Source organism: Chlamydotis macqueenii, chromosome 4, assembly GCF_036417535.1.
Source record: "Chlamydotis macqueenii isolate bChlMac1 chromosome 4, bChlMac1.mat, whole genome shotgun sequence".
Taxonomy (NCBI): Eukaryota; Metazoa; Chordata; class Aves; order Otidiformes; family Otididae; genus Chlamydotis; species Chlamydotis macqueenii.
The window spans coordinates 37595251-37607664 of NC_141559.1; the positions used below are offsets into that span (position 1 = coordinate 37595251).

At 38.7% G+C, this 12414-nt stretch overlaps 1 long non-coding RNA gene across 1 annotated transcript in view; it reads left to right on the plus strand.

Moving 5' to 3' along the window:
* The window catches only part of LOC147600954 (uncharacterized), a 30997-nt gene extending 18998 nt beyond the window's left edge, over nucleotides 1-11999 (plus strand). Inside the window, exons 3-4 of the long non-coding RNA XR_015258457.1 lie at nucleotides 6506-6610; nucleotides 11376-11999. This is a non-coding gene — a long non-coding RNA (uncharacterized LOC147600954). The remainder of the gene's footprint in view (nucleotides 1-6505; nucleotides 6611-11375) is intronic.
* The last annotated feature ends 415 nt before the right edge of the window (nucleotides 12000-12414 follow it).

Below are 12414 nucleotides of genomic sequence, written 5' to 3' on the forward strand. Positions count from 1 at the left end.
GTTTGGAAATGCTCAAAAAGTGGGAGAAACTGAAGCTGTCTGTTTGGGTGGGTTTCTATGCCAAAACGAAAGGCAAAAGGTAGTGTATCCTAAGACTGGATAGTTCTAAATTTATGTGATTGCTTTCCACAGTTCATTAGCTTCAGGGATGACTGTAGATACTTTCTTCTGCCTTTCATACAGAAATGAAATATGTGGGCAGCATGTTTTGAAGCAGGGAAGGCAAAGGAAGGGGAGTCCTCAGAGGAGTTTTACTGACCTAACATCAAAGAACCAACTTTGCAATTTTGCAGCATCCCTGATGGGTAGTTGGTGCACAGCACAATGTGCTTCAAAACAAGGCTACTAGGAAGGAAGTTAATCGATGGGCTAGACTGAGGAGGTCAGCACTGTGATGTGTCCCAGCAGCCTTTACCATTATTCATCTGCACAGGCAGCAGGCTGACATGCACTGTTGCATCCTTCCAGTCTGCACACCTCTTTCTCACAAAAAGCAGGGCATACACAATGGGGAAGGAAAGGATGGCTCTCCCATCCCAGGATATCACTTTTGATACAGTTGTGAGACACATAGGGAGTGTATACCAGGAATAAAAAAGAAGTTTTCCCAGGTCTTACAAAATTGGTAAGTGTAGAAGATTTCAAATTCCTCTTTGATAAACAGTCAGGTTTCTTAAATCAAAGTAAATATCCCTGTCCAGATTGAAGATTTTGCACATTCTGATGCAAGAACAGAGATCCAAGGAAGAAAGTTACGTGGGGTCTGAATTAGTATCCCACAAATAGAATATTTTAAGTGTCCATATGCCAAGATAATAAAGACCAAGAAAATGACACTTTATTGGTACTTCTCTTGGGAGATATTAGAGATTTTGTCAAAAGCTGTCAAAAGCTGTTTTAATTGAAACTGAGAGGCGGTAGCTGAACGGAGCACTACCTAGAATACTACTGAACATTCAAGGGCTCTGATATGAGAAATAAAAAATGATGAGTAATAGTTGGTAAATTCAGAAATTACACAAAATCAAAATGAGACTTACATTAAGCCTTTCATTTTTAATTGCTTATAGAGGCTTAAACTGGTTTAGATTAGTCCTTGTGAAGAAAAAGTTCCATTCTGGGAAAGAGACAGAAGACAGTTAAGATATTTTTTTTTTTCCTTTAAAGGCAGACAAGATTAAGCATAGCTTGTGTAATACAGGAAAGAGCCAAACAGAAACCTAGAAGATTAAGGGATTTGCTGATGGGCATATAACAGATAAAACATACGCATCTGCAGCAGAGAAATAAGAAAGAATGCAAGGCAAACTAAAATGGGTATGAAAGTCACATACTGTTACACTTGCTGTTTTTTGGTAAATCGTAAAAATCCCATTCAGTGAGGAGGGTAAAATCTGAGAGAGTGGTAGTGACAGGGAAAGCAATGAGTCTAAGGCTGTCACAGGCATCTATTAACCTTGGAACCTGAGACTGCTTTGCACAAATAATGGACATTAAAACAAGCACAGAGTAAAGCAGGTCTATCTGTTTATGGGTTTCCAAAATGCTCTGAATTATGAAAGCATAGTAGGTCTAAATGTAAGCACTAAGGCATCACATAACATGCTTATAGTTTGGTGACCTGATATACATTGAATTGCATTTGAATTTGGTCCAATTTTGATCCACTGTGAGCATTAGCATGATTCTAAAGTTGTTCCAAAGATGGACCTACTGACAATGGAATTACCTTGGAGCAATTAAGAGGGAGAACTGTCTCTAAACTGTCTTTGCATGGTCAACCTGCAATAGCCTGGGTATCACAAGAAACAGGATATGGGATTATGGTGAAGCAGCAGTAATCCTCCCTTCATAGCCCAAATGGAAACAAAATAGTTTTGTTGTTGAATGTTTGAAATACAATGTCTGTATAATTTGCTTGGAACAAACATCATTAGCTTAGATGATACTCATAACTCTCTTCATCTCAGTCTTCACATAAATCAGGTCTACGCTTCCCTCTGGGATTTTTAGAGACCTTGAACAATGAGGAATATTGACATATTCCTAAATATTTCTCTGAGGTACTTGCTAAATTCTTGATGCCTGTCAACTCAGTGATTATTTGAAAGAAGGATATTGACATAATGGAATTAAACTCAAAATCAGATTAAGTTTGATGTCTGTGTCAAAAAAATACAAGTAGTAAAAAAATCAAGTGAAACACAACAGGCTCTTAAGGGTGGTCTGGACCACAGCCTGAACAAGGGCTGCATGAGACAGAAGAACTTAGGATATTTGTGGAATGGTTCACCTTGCTTTGAAGGCAGTTGATTGTCATCAACTTCTCTAACAATTAGGCTCTTTTGAGATAATTTCAGAATACGTTTACAGGGATAATAATGGAATAGTCTCTCAGTTTTTCCTGTGATGAAATAGTATTTGTCTCACAGGACAATCTGATTGTGACAATGGTTTCTTCTTACTTCTCAATTACATGTTTATATGAGGCAGTGAAGAGAATTAATTTTACAGCGAATCTTCAGTTTCCTACAAATACTTGAGTGGTAACTTGCAGAGGAGCTGCAGTGATCTAATGAAAAATGTAACGCTAAGGCAGTTTATTTTAACTGGTGCAAGCTTGACTGTAAACATTTATTATTTTTGTTGCATCTCTTTTTACAAAAACGATAACAAACGTCTCTTGCATCCCAGAGAGAAACAACATCACACCAAGTACTTACTGACTGTGTATAAATACAGAAGATTCAATGACAAACAGACTGGTCTTCTGACTGGTTTCTGGCAGCTCATAAAACACAGAACATACTGGGATCCACCACCAGTCTCACAAACTATTTAGAACGTGAACATTTAACCCTGATGTTGAAATACGCTAGTTTGTTTTGGTGTTAGCTTGCAGCCCTCTTAGGGACCTAGCCTCTCTTCTGGAACTTGGAGCTAGGTGAGGTCCCGAGGCTCCCCTGTACAGCACGTTGGGCGCTAGGTATCCCAGAAAGGTGCAATTATTTACAGTTACCTGCAGCACTTCCTGCTGGCTAGAAGAAGAGTCCCAGATTTCACCCCACCCCATCCCAAGGGCTGTGGGGACATGGCTCCATTCGCTTGGAGATGGTACTGCAGAGCTATCCCCTAGATATTGCTGTTTGAAAAGCAGCATTAGAGCCTGAGCAGACCCTCCCATACCACAGAAGTAAGAGGACCTTCCTGGACCTATGTTGTTTCCCCCAACGTAAGAAGGACATGCACCTGTTGGAGAGGGTCCAGAGGAGGGCTACGAAAATGATCAAAGGGCTGGAGCACCTCTTCTATGAAAAAAGGGCTGAGAGAGTTGCGGCTGTTCAGCCTGTAGAATAGAAGGCTCCAGAGAGACCTTACAGCGGCCTTCCAGTACCTAAAGGGAGCCTATAAGAAGGACGGGGACAAACTTTTTAATGGGATCTGTAGCAAAAGGACGAGGGCTAATGGTTTTAAACTAAAAGAGAGTAGATTTAGACTAGAAATAAGGAAGATTTTTTTTTTTTTTTTTATGAGGGTGGTGAAACACTGGAACAGGTTGCCCAGAGAGGTGGTAGATGCTCCATCCCCGGAAACATTCAAAGTCAGGGGCGGGGATTCAAACACTCAAAGTTGGACAGGGCTCTGGGCAACCTGGTCTTCTTGAAGATCCCTGTAGGGGATCCCTGTAGGGGATCACTGCAGGGAGATTAGACTAGATGACCTTTAAAGGTCCTTTCCAACCCAAACCATTCTGTGATTCTATGACTCTATGACCTGCCAAGAGAACTCTTCAGTCAATGCTGCAGATTTTTCGCAGACAAACATCTACTTTCCTTTCTAAATACTAGCCTGTTATGATTAAATATGTTGTTTATAAGGTTATTAATTTTTATCTGGTTTGAAAGAAACTGCCTTTTCCAACTTCAGGCATCTAGTGGGCAGCAAGTGCCAAAAAATACTGAATGTAGCAGAATGGAGGACTACCCACCCTCCTCTTTTTCACAGCCTTTCAAAAGTTATTTTTAAAACTCAAGATCTACAGGTCAATCAAATGTTCTTTGTAAACAAATTTTGTTGCATATTTTAAAAGGTATTTGGCTCCTACATAAGTAAAGAGATGCTCTGCACTTCCATTAGCGTCACAGAAGTTATGAGTAAACCTGGGTACTCTACCAAGCACCAGATGCAGAGTTCTCAGGCATGCGCTGAGGTGCACAGGGTGTGGGTGAAGTGAGACCAGGTTTACGCTAGTATTCCTTTCCTTTACTCAACCTTTCTTCGTGTCTGAGTTTCCACATGCAAAAAACAGCAAGCCATGACAGGTGCACAAGGCTCAATCTACAGCTGAAGTTACTGAAGTTTGGAAAAGTCTGGTATTACAATATTTTTTGAGAACCTCTATTCGTCTGCTTCTGGAAGATGTAAAATGTTTGGAGACAAGCGTTTCCAATCCTGATCATGTAAGGTTGTCTAGAAAACGAGATTAATGTTGCATAGAAAATGAAAAAATCTCCCATTTGTCCCATGATTTACAAACATCCGCTCCATGTATTTGCCATTTTGTTGCTTATTGCTTAAGTAGGTACCTATTCAATTAATGTATCACGTGTAATGTTTTAAATATATTAATATATGTTAATATTAATTCTTAGAACTAGCTTACCTAAAACCTCTATTCATGTCTTCTCCCTGAGTGTTTGAATTTGTTCTTCATTTAGGTGGAAAGCTTGGAGGTAGGAATATGTACTGGCAGCTATGATGTCAGTACCTACTGGGTGCTATATAATGCAGGCAAACTAAGAAATGGTCCCTCTTCCTATTATTTTGTTCTAATGTACACTGGTTCAATTTTATTGTATTTGTGTACAAACAGATAGTCTGTTATATAGGGCATCAGTCTATTCACATATGAAGTATATAACTTTCCAGAATTGAACTAAAATCCAAATTTAACTAAAAACAATGCACAAAATCAATTTACTAGTCAGTTAAGCTATCTGGCTTCCTGTATGTTATATGAGTAATGCTACTTTTTCCACTTTTACCTGTGAAAAAAGTCTGTCAAAGTAAAACTTCACAGCAGTTTCCATGATTAACACTCATGCACAAGTACACTCTCAATAGTGATCAGTGGGAACTATTGTAGGAATTGTATCAATCTTGAGAATGTTTACTGGCTGAGAGACATTAGGATAGACCAAGTTATCGATTATAGTCAGTGATCCCTGAAACAAATTATTTCTCCACACTCCAGAAATGACAGTAATAGTGTGCAACACAACACAACTTCACAAGTAGCAATTTTCCAGTATCTGTAGTCTTTCTTTTATTCTGAACTATGCCAGAGTGTTTTCACCTCAGTAGCTCTGAAAATTAAAGTCAGTAATTTACAGATGTTTAACCTAAGGTGACAATTTGGGAACTTCTCTGAATGATAGCAGGAAGAGCAGTGCTTAAATGGCAGAATCCATTATACATCATTATATAGGAGCATTACTGATATTTCTAAAAGAAAAACATAAAAAAGAAAATCCAGTAGCACCTGATATATTCTGTCAGAAATTAACAACCCTGATAGCAGTTAGCAGTGTCCTGGCCACACGCCACAGAACTGCACAAGGTGAATAAATTGACTCATCACCAGTTCCTCCTGGTATTCTAGTGGAGCAAGAGGTTCTGTGCTCTATCCTGCCACACACATCTGCAAGGCAGGCCAGAATGGCCTTGTTATTTGAAAAAAAAAAAAAGTAAAGTACCTCTTTGTTTTGGAAAAAATAAGTGTTAATTAAAATTGCATTAATGAATTCTAGTTCGCCATACTGAAAGTATCTCTAACTCTCATAGTGTTTATACTCACTTCTGAGCTCCTGAGTTCACTCTATGTGTCCTGCTACTGTGGGTTACTATGCACACACACAAAAAAAATAGTGTGATTTTGTTAAGCTTCAGATAACATTCTTTGAGACATGAATAATCTGATCAATGTAAATAAAGGCTCTTCTTGAGATCACATTGAAGGTGATCTGTTGTACTTCAATTTTTCATATTAGAGAATGATTCTTTTCCTGCCCCTAGACACTGGCAAAGCAGTTAACTGGAAAACAAATGTCCTATCAAATTAATATAGATGTCTGGTTGGGAAGTCTGAGTTACTCTTTGCACTAGAGCAGACCTTACATTTAAAAAAACTTAAAAATAAAAGAAAGAAAAAAGACTTATTGCAGCATATTCTCATCAGAAAAAAAAAAAATTTCAAACGCCCTGTGCAATGAATCATGCCTTGTTTGCACTGTCAATTTGAGAAGAATATAACAATAGCACTAATAAACAGCATTGATCCAAAGCCTATTGCATGAAGTTGGAGAACTGCCTATGGCTTGTGTACCAGGCTTAACTGAAAGTAGTTCTAATCCCAGTACTTTATTTCTCTGTCTTTGTCTGTACTGCTGTACTAGTTAACTGCTAATATTGATAATATAGCACTGGTATTTGCTGTAACTTTCAGCTTCATATTTTGAGGCAGAACTTTGCAGCTTTCCAATAAGAAATCAGAAACTGAAAAGTTTGTGCTTTAGCCAAATAAGATTCAGCCTTTTCACCAGTTTCACTGGTACGTATTTCCTCTGCCAGCCTGCACTTTACAGCTTTCCTTTTATTTCTGCATTTACCCTGAGCTGTAGCAAAAGTATGTGTGAAACATGGGAACACAGTCCATAAGTGTTTATGTGCTTAACTGATGAAAAAAAAACCAAACAAACAGTCAGGCAATAGGTGCTTTTCACATTGCTTTGCCAAATTTCCAAGCTAGTTGCATTATCAAGAATCAAGGATTTCCCCATTAATTCTGCTTTTCATAGAGTCTGAATATCATCCATCCTATTCAAAGACAGTAATGCATTTCTCAATGAATTTCATTATGCTGAATATATGACTTGATAAAATGCCAATATTCTGCTCAAGTTTGGCTGCAGTACAGTGCAATTACTTTTGTAAAGGAAGCACAGTCTGAATTCCCTTCGTTTTAGTACAAAGATGTGCACATGCTGTGCATATGAGGTGACAGTCTATTGAACTCAGAGGATGTTGGAGCAAACCTGAAAGGACTCATTCAACATGAAGATGAGCATTAACTTTCCTGTCCCAGAGCCTTTAAGATTTTTCCACGAAGTGGATCAACTCCTGATAAAAAGAGTATCTTGTAAAGACCATATTCTCTCGTGGTGGTCATGAACATACTTTTTTTCTATTGCCAGATACAATAGATATCTATTTTTACTTATTTGTAAGGATAAAAAGATACTTTCTTGCCTTCCTTTTGTTGTAAAACTCACACACAGTGCAGCTGTAAAGTGCAAGTTTTCTATTGGTGATCATTTTAGAACATGTATCCCCCAAGGATGGCAAAACAATGCCATTTTTTGAAACCCATTTTCAGCCACATTTTTCAATATTGATACTTTCTATGAATTTTTTTTTCAATTTAAAGAAAACTAACCACCGAATATGAATGGTAAGATGATAAGTAACAAGAGAACGGGATTCATGGAATGAGACAAAATCTGAAGACTTTCTTAAAGCAACAGAGTACCAAACTGTCATGGAGGCAGCCTGGACGTAAATTAATAGATTCAGAGTGAAATTCAGCAACTTAGGTCTCAAGCCCATTGCTTTTCAGCTTAACAAACACTTCTTCTGTAAAACCAAAATGCTTGTTACATGGAATGTTGTCCTGGTTGTCCCCTGGGGAGGGGGAGAGTGAGCGAGAAGCTGTGTGGTGATTTGGGCTAAACCATCACAAATGTAAACAAGCCCTGGATATGTTATTTGACAGTGGATGTGAAAGACCATTATGCATACACTGGAACTTGCAATAATGTTCCATATGTGCCTCAGTTTCCCTGTGACCCTGAGCACAACAGTTTCTGGATGGCTGCATAATCAGTGAGTTTGACATATGATGGATGTGAGAGCAATCTTGTGAAACAGCAGAGATATTCATGGACAACCAACCCCAATGGGACCCAACTCCTTAGTGTACCAAGTTAAAAAAAAAAAAAAAAACATTTTTGAGACTGATTGAGTTTTAATTAAAACATGTATACAAAATTTAATATTAGTGATGGGGTAGGGGAGAATGTCTACAGAAGCACAGACTAAATTAGTTCACTTAACTTTGCAAGACAAAAGCCAAGTGCTCTTCACAGACACACTGCCTATTTTTTGTAATAGCAGGGAAGAAAAAAACTGCTGAAGTTATGTGAGAATTAAGTTAACAGCAGAGGAAAATTTAAAAAGCCCGAACTTGCTCTGCATAACTTCAGGCTGGAAACCAGAAGGAAGTTTCTTACCATTAGAGCAGCAAGAGTATGGAATAGTCCTCCAATGAGTGTTGTGCCAGGCAAAAAAAATAAACCCCTAGCTGGTTTCAAGACTCATAAACTGATCAAGTTAAGTGGAATCAGAAAAGCATGTTGCTTACAACAGCCTGGTTCCAGCCCTCCACTCCCATTACAGCTCTAGACTCCTTTGGGAGTGTATTAGCAAGGACAGAAGCATTAAAAGTGCCATTGTGGTATCTGTAGCCAAACCTCCCCCAGGAGAATCAGAGCTAGTATCAAAACTACCTAGAGTGGTACACATCTCTTCATATCTGATTGCCTGTCTCAGAAACCACAGAATAAAACAAATGTGAAAGCCTTGATCCCAGTTCTGTTTGTTTTCAGTGTAATTATCGCTGTTGGCAACTCTGACAGAGAAGGAATGACTCAGAGTAAATCAATATGTCCACAAGCAAAAGCAGAGTGTTTACAGCTAAAACAGGACACAGCTACAGTTGCATAAGCATATTTATACTACCGTCACAATAGAGCAGCCTATCACACAAAATACAAACCAAACTGATTCTTTCTCCCTCACTTCCATATCATCTAGCAGTACTTATAACAGGAAGAATCACATCTGGACGGTTGCTGACAACAGAATTTTTCAGAAAATGTCATTCTTGTGGTCTTTCAAATTGCAACTTCACCTAAGCCAAAATTTTGGGTTTCAAAGATGCTTTCTAACAGTATCAGTAAAGTTCAAAATCCTGGACTGCCTAATCCATCCTGACTGGAAAATGAAATCTCTGGTTTTCTGTAGGGAAATAACAATTTATAAAAATCTTTTAGTTTATGTAAAAACTGCAGCTGCCTTTAGAGTATGGTGAATTTTTTTTTTTTTAAATCATTACAGTAATTTTCAAATCAAATTATCCTCTGGTCAACTATGTGACAAGATCAAATTTGCCTGCCATTAGTGTGCACATCAAACCTGAAATACTACTATACTGAAAACTTTGATATATAACTTCGATATATAACTACTTTGATATATAACTATTACTCTGGTTTGAGTAGATGTAGGCTATGAGTGATGTTCACACTGGTTTTGTACTAGGACAAATCAGGATTTGTAAATTTCAAGAATTAAAATAAACCAACTTCATGTACCAGGACCTGAGCTGAAACACCCCAGGTCCAGAAGAAAGTTCACGTAACTGTGGCCACGACTTGTGATTAGAATACTGTCCAGTTTCAGTTACAGGCCCCTGCTCTCAGAGCGCTCCACGTTAATCAACTGCTTCATGTAAAACAGCCTTCATCTCCAGACTCACTGATCCAATGGAGTTTCCTGCGCTGTGGCACAGTTCAACCAGGGGGAAAAAAGCATCTGTCGCAGAATAACATAGCATATAGCTTGTGGGAGTAGCACTCTAATGCGAAGTGGAACGTTTGAGTTGGAACTCCCCCAGGCTCAGGAAGATCTGACACTAGGTCGACTTTCTGGTCTAGCCCCTTGGCTATGAAAAGGAGGGTTATCATCAGACACATGGCACATAAAAGTAGTTGCTGGAGACAAGACTAAAACCCGAGATAGATCTGGACTATTGGAGCATGGCTATGTCTCCTTAAAGTCAAAGGACCTTAAAGTCAAAGGATGTTAAAGTCAAAAGTAATGTGCAGTGGACTTGAGGGACTGAGCAAGTTGTCAGAAAATAACAGTGAAAGGATTTAAATAGAATTTATGTGCTTAGTTCCACTTCCCTTAGTTCAACTCCCCTATCACTGCGTTTTATTCTCTAACTCTTATATGCCCTGTGGTACTCACTAAAAATATACAATGACTGGTCCACCCTGGATTTGCTTCAGATCTTTGCTAGCTGCTACATTCCAGCATGCTCTTTTCCATCCTTGGCAAGATAAATATCAAGCAAGACTGGGGTAGCAGAGCCATGTTTAAAATAGCTGTTAATGTTAAGGCTATTTAGCCTTATAGCCCCTAGGAATCAAAGGAAATTTATGGTGAGCTACACCTTGTGTGATGGCACACATCAAATATTTACCAAGTAAAACACAACCTTAATGAAAGGCCATTTTCAGAGCTACTGCTTAACATTTAACATGCAGTCATGGGTACACAATTTGTCAGGCCTTTTAAAACCTTAAAGCTCTCAACACCATTATTGAGGGTTAAAATGAGGTAATGCTTGTTTGTTTGTTTGTTTGTTTGTTTTGACAAACAGATTCTAAGACACTAACTGCTTGCAAACAAGGACAAAGTCACACACAAATAAAACACTGATTACTAGGTAGTTGTTAGAAAAAGAAATTTCTACCAACAGGAAAAGTTCACATTGCATTAGCAAATGGTGTATTTTTTCCAAACTACATATATTTGCAGTGATCCTACAATAAAAGCCCCCTTCTATAGTGCTAATACATGCTTGAAACCTTGCAGTGCCACTTTTCACACAGATTCATTTTCTGAAGATGCTGTGGAAGACTAGAGAACAGTTCTGCCACCAAAGCAATCCAAAGAATATGCAGCAAGTTTTTCACATAATATGAAGAACCCTTCATGCTAAAAGTCAGCATAGGGTACTAGCTGTAAGAGTTCATGACTACCACAAACTCCTTGCTGATCCTTTTGATTGAAGTTTGAGTTTTTCTCAAATCCTTGCTGGAACATGGCAGAATTATTTTTTCTAAGTGCCTGAGACTTTAAAGTATTAAGAACTTGGACTCAAACTGACAGCTTGTGCACAAATCTTTTCTTCATTTAGGTCTTTGCATAGGAGACCAGGTGCACCGCTAACAGACTGTTTTGTTCAAATAGTATGCAAAATACTTGGCTTTACACCAGAAAAGTATCTGTACAACATAAGGAAGCTGGAATTTATGTGCAGGTGAACTCAAATGTCCATTTGCTGGGCAAAGAAAGTATGTTTATTTCATCTCTCAAAAAGGGAAAAAGTAGAGAGAGAGTGTGCTTTATTTTATATAGTATGATAAATTCTTAATGATATGAAACACAAGCTCTGTCTTTTCATCCAGGTCTTCATCATCTGACAGCAACTTGCAGCATATATTTTGCAGCATAATTCATTCACTTTTGGGTATGGACACTTTTTGATACTTAAGGATGCATCCACATATTTAATACAGACCAGGACTACAGTTTTAAAATATTTCTCCTAATTGCTCCTACTTATTGTTTATATATCACAGAAGAGTCTTGGAGTACACGAATGGATTCCTTCTGGATGACATGAAAGTTGAAGATGCACCACCTAGAAACCACATAATGGGCTCTGACCACAATCGGCCGTTCAGTCCACAGGATCTTGTCTGAAGCAAAATCCCTTGAGAATTGTGTAGTATGAACATTAAGGGCTTGATGCCAAGCCCTATTAAGCCACAAGATTAGCTAATACAAGCATAGTCTGAGTGCATCTCTGTAAGGTTTTGTGAATCTAGAGGTTAGCCACCAGCACCTGCAGATCTGCTAAGATGCTTCTGACATATCCAGAAACAGAACTTCATGTGCAACAAGAAATTTAGTACCAAAGCATTCAGGTCTCGGAAAGCACGGATTTCTCACAGGCTTGGCAGCAGCTGAGCACTGAATGACAAACAAGAAAAATGTTTTAGGTACTTAAGCCACAATCTGGTCATCAATGTTCCTTCAGGTTTTTTCGCCTGAAGAGCCCCCAACAATCTCTGCGCATCATAAAAGAAGTCTCAGCAGTTAAATAGGGATAGTTCTCCTCCTGCAGTGGACAAGCACCAAAATGAATTACAGAGCTCCATGCTTTGACTCTACAAATCCCTCAATGTGTATATATGCGACCCTGCATCACTGCAAGGAGCTGTTATTTGAGATACCAGAGCCATGGATTAGTACACTCCTGTGCCCAGACCAATTAATCCAGCTTCTCAGAGGACTGCCCAGCCTAAGTGGCACAGCCTACTGATAACATTTTCTTCCTTGTAGGACCACCACCGCTCAGCATCGCATTCAACAACACAGGTGCAGCTTCCATACAACAGGGCTTTGGCCTTATGAACATGATAACAAAGACTCACCAAAAGG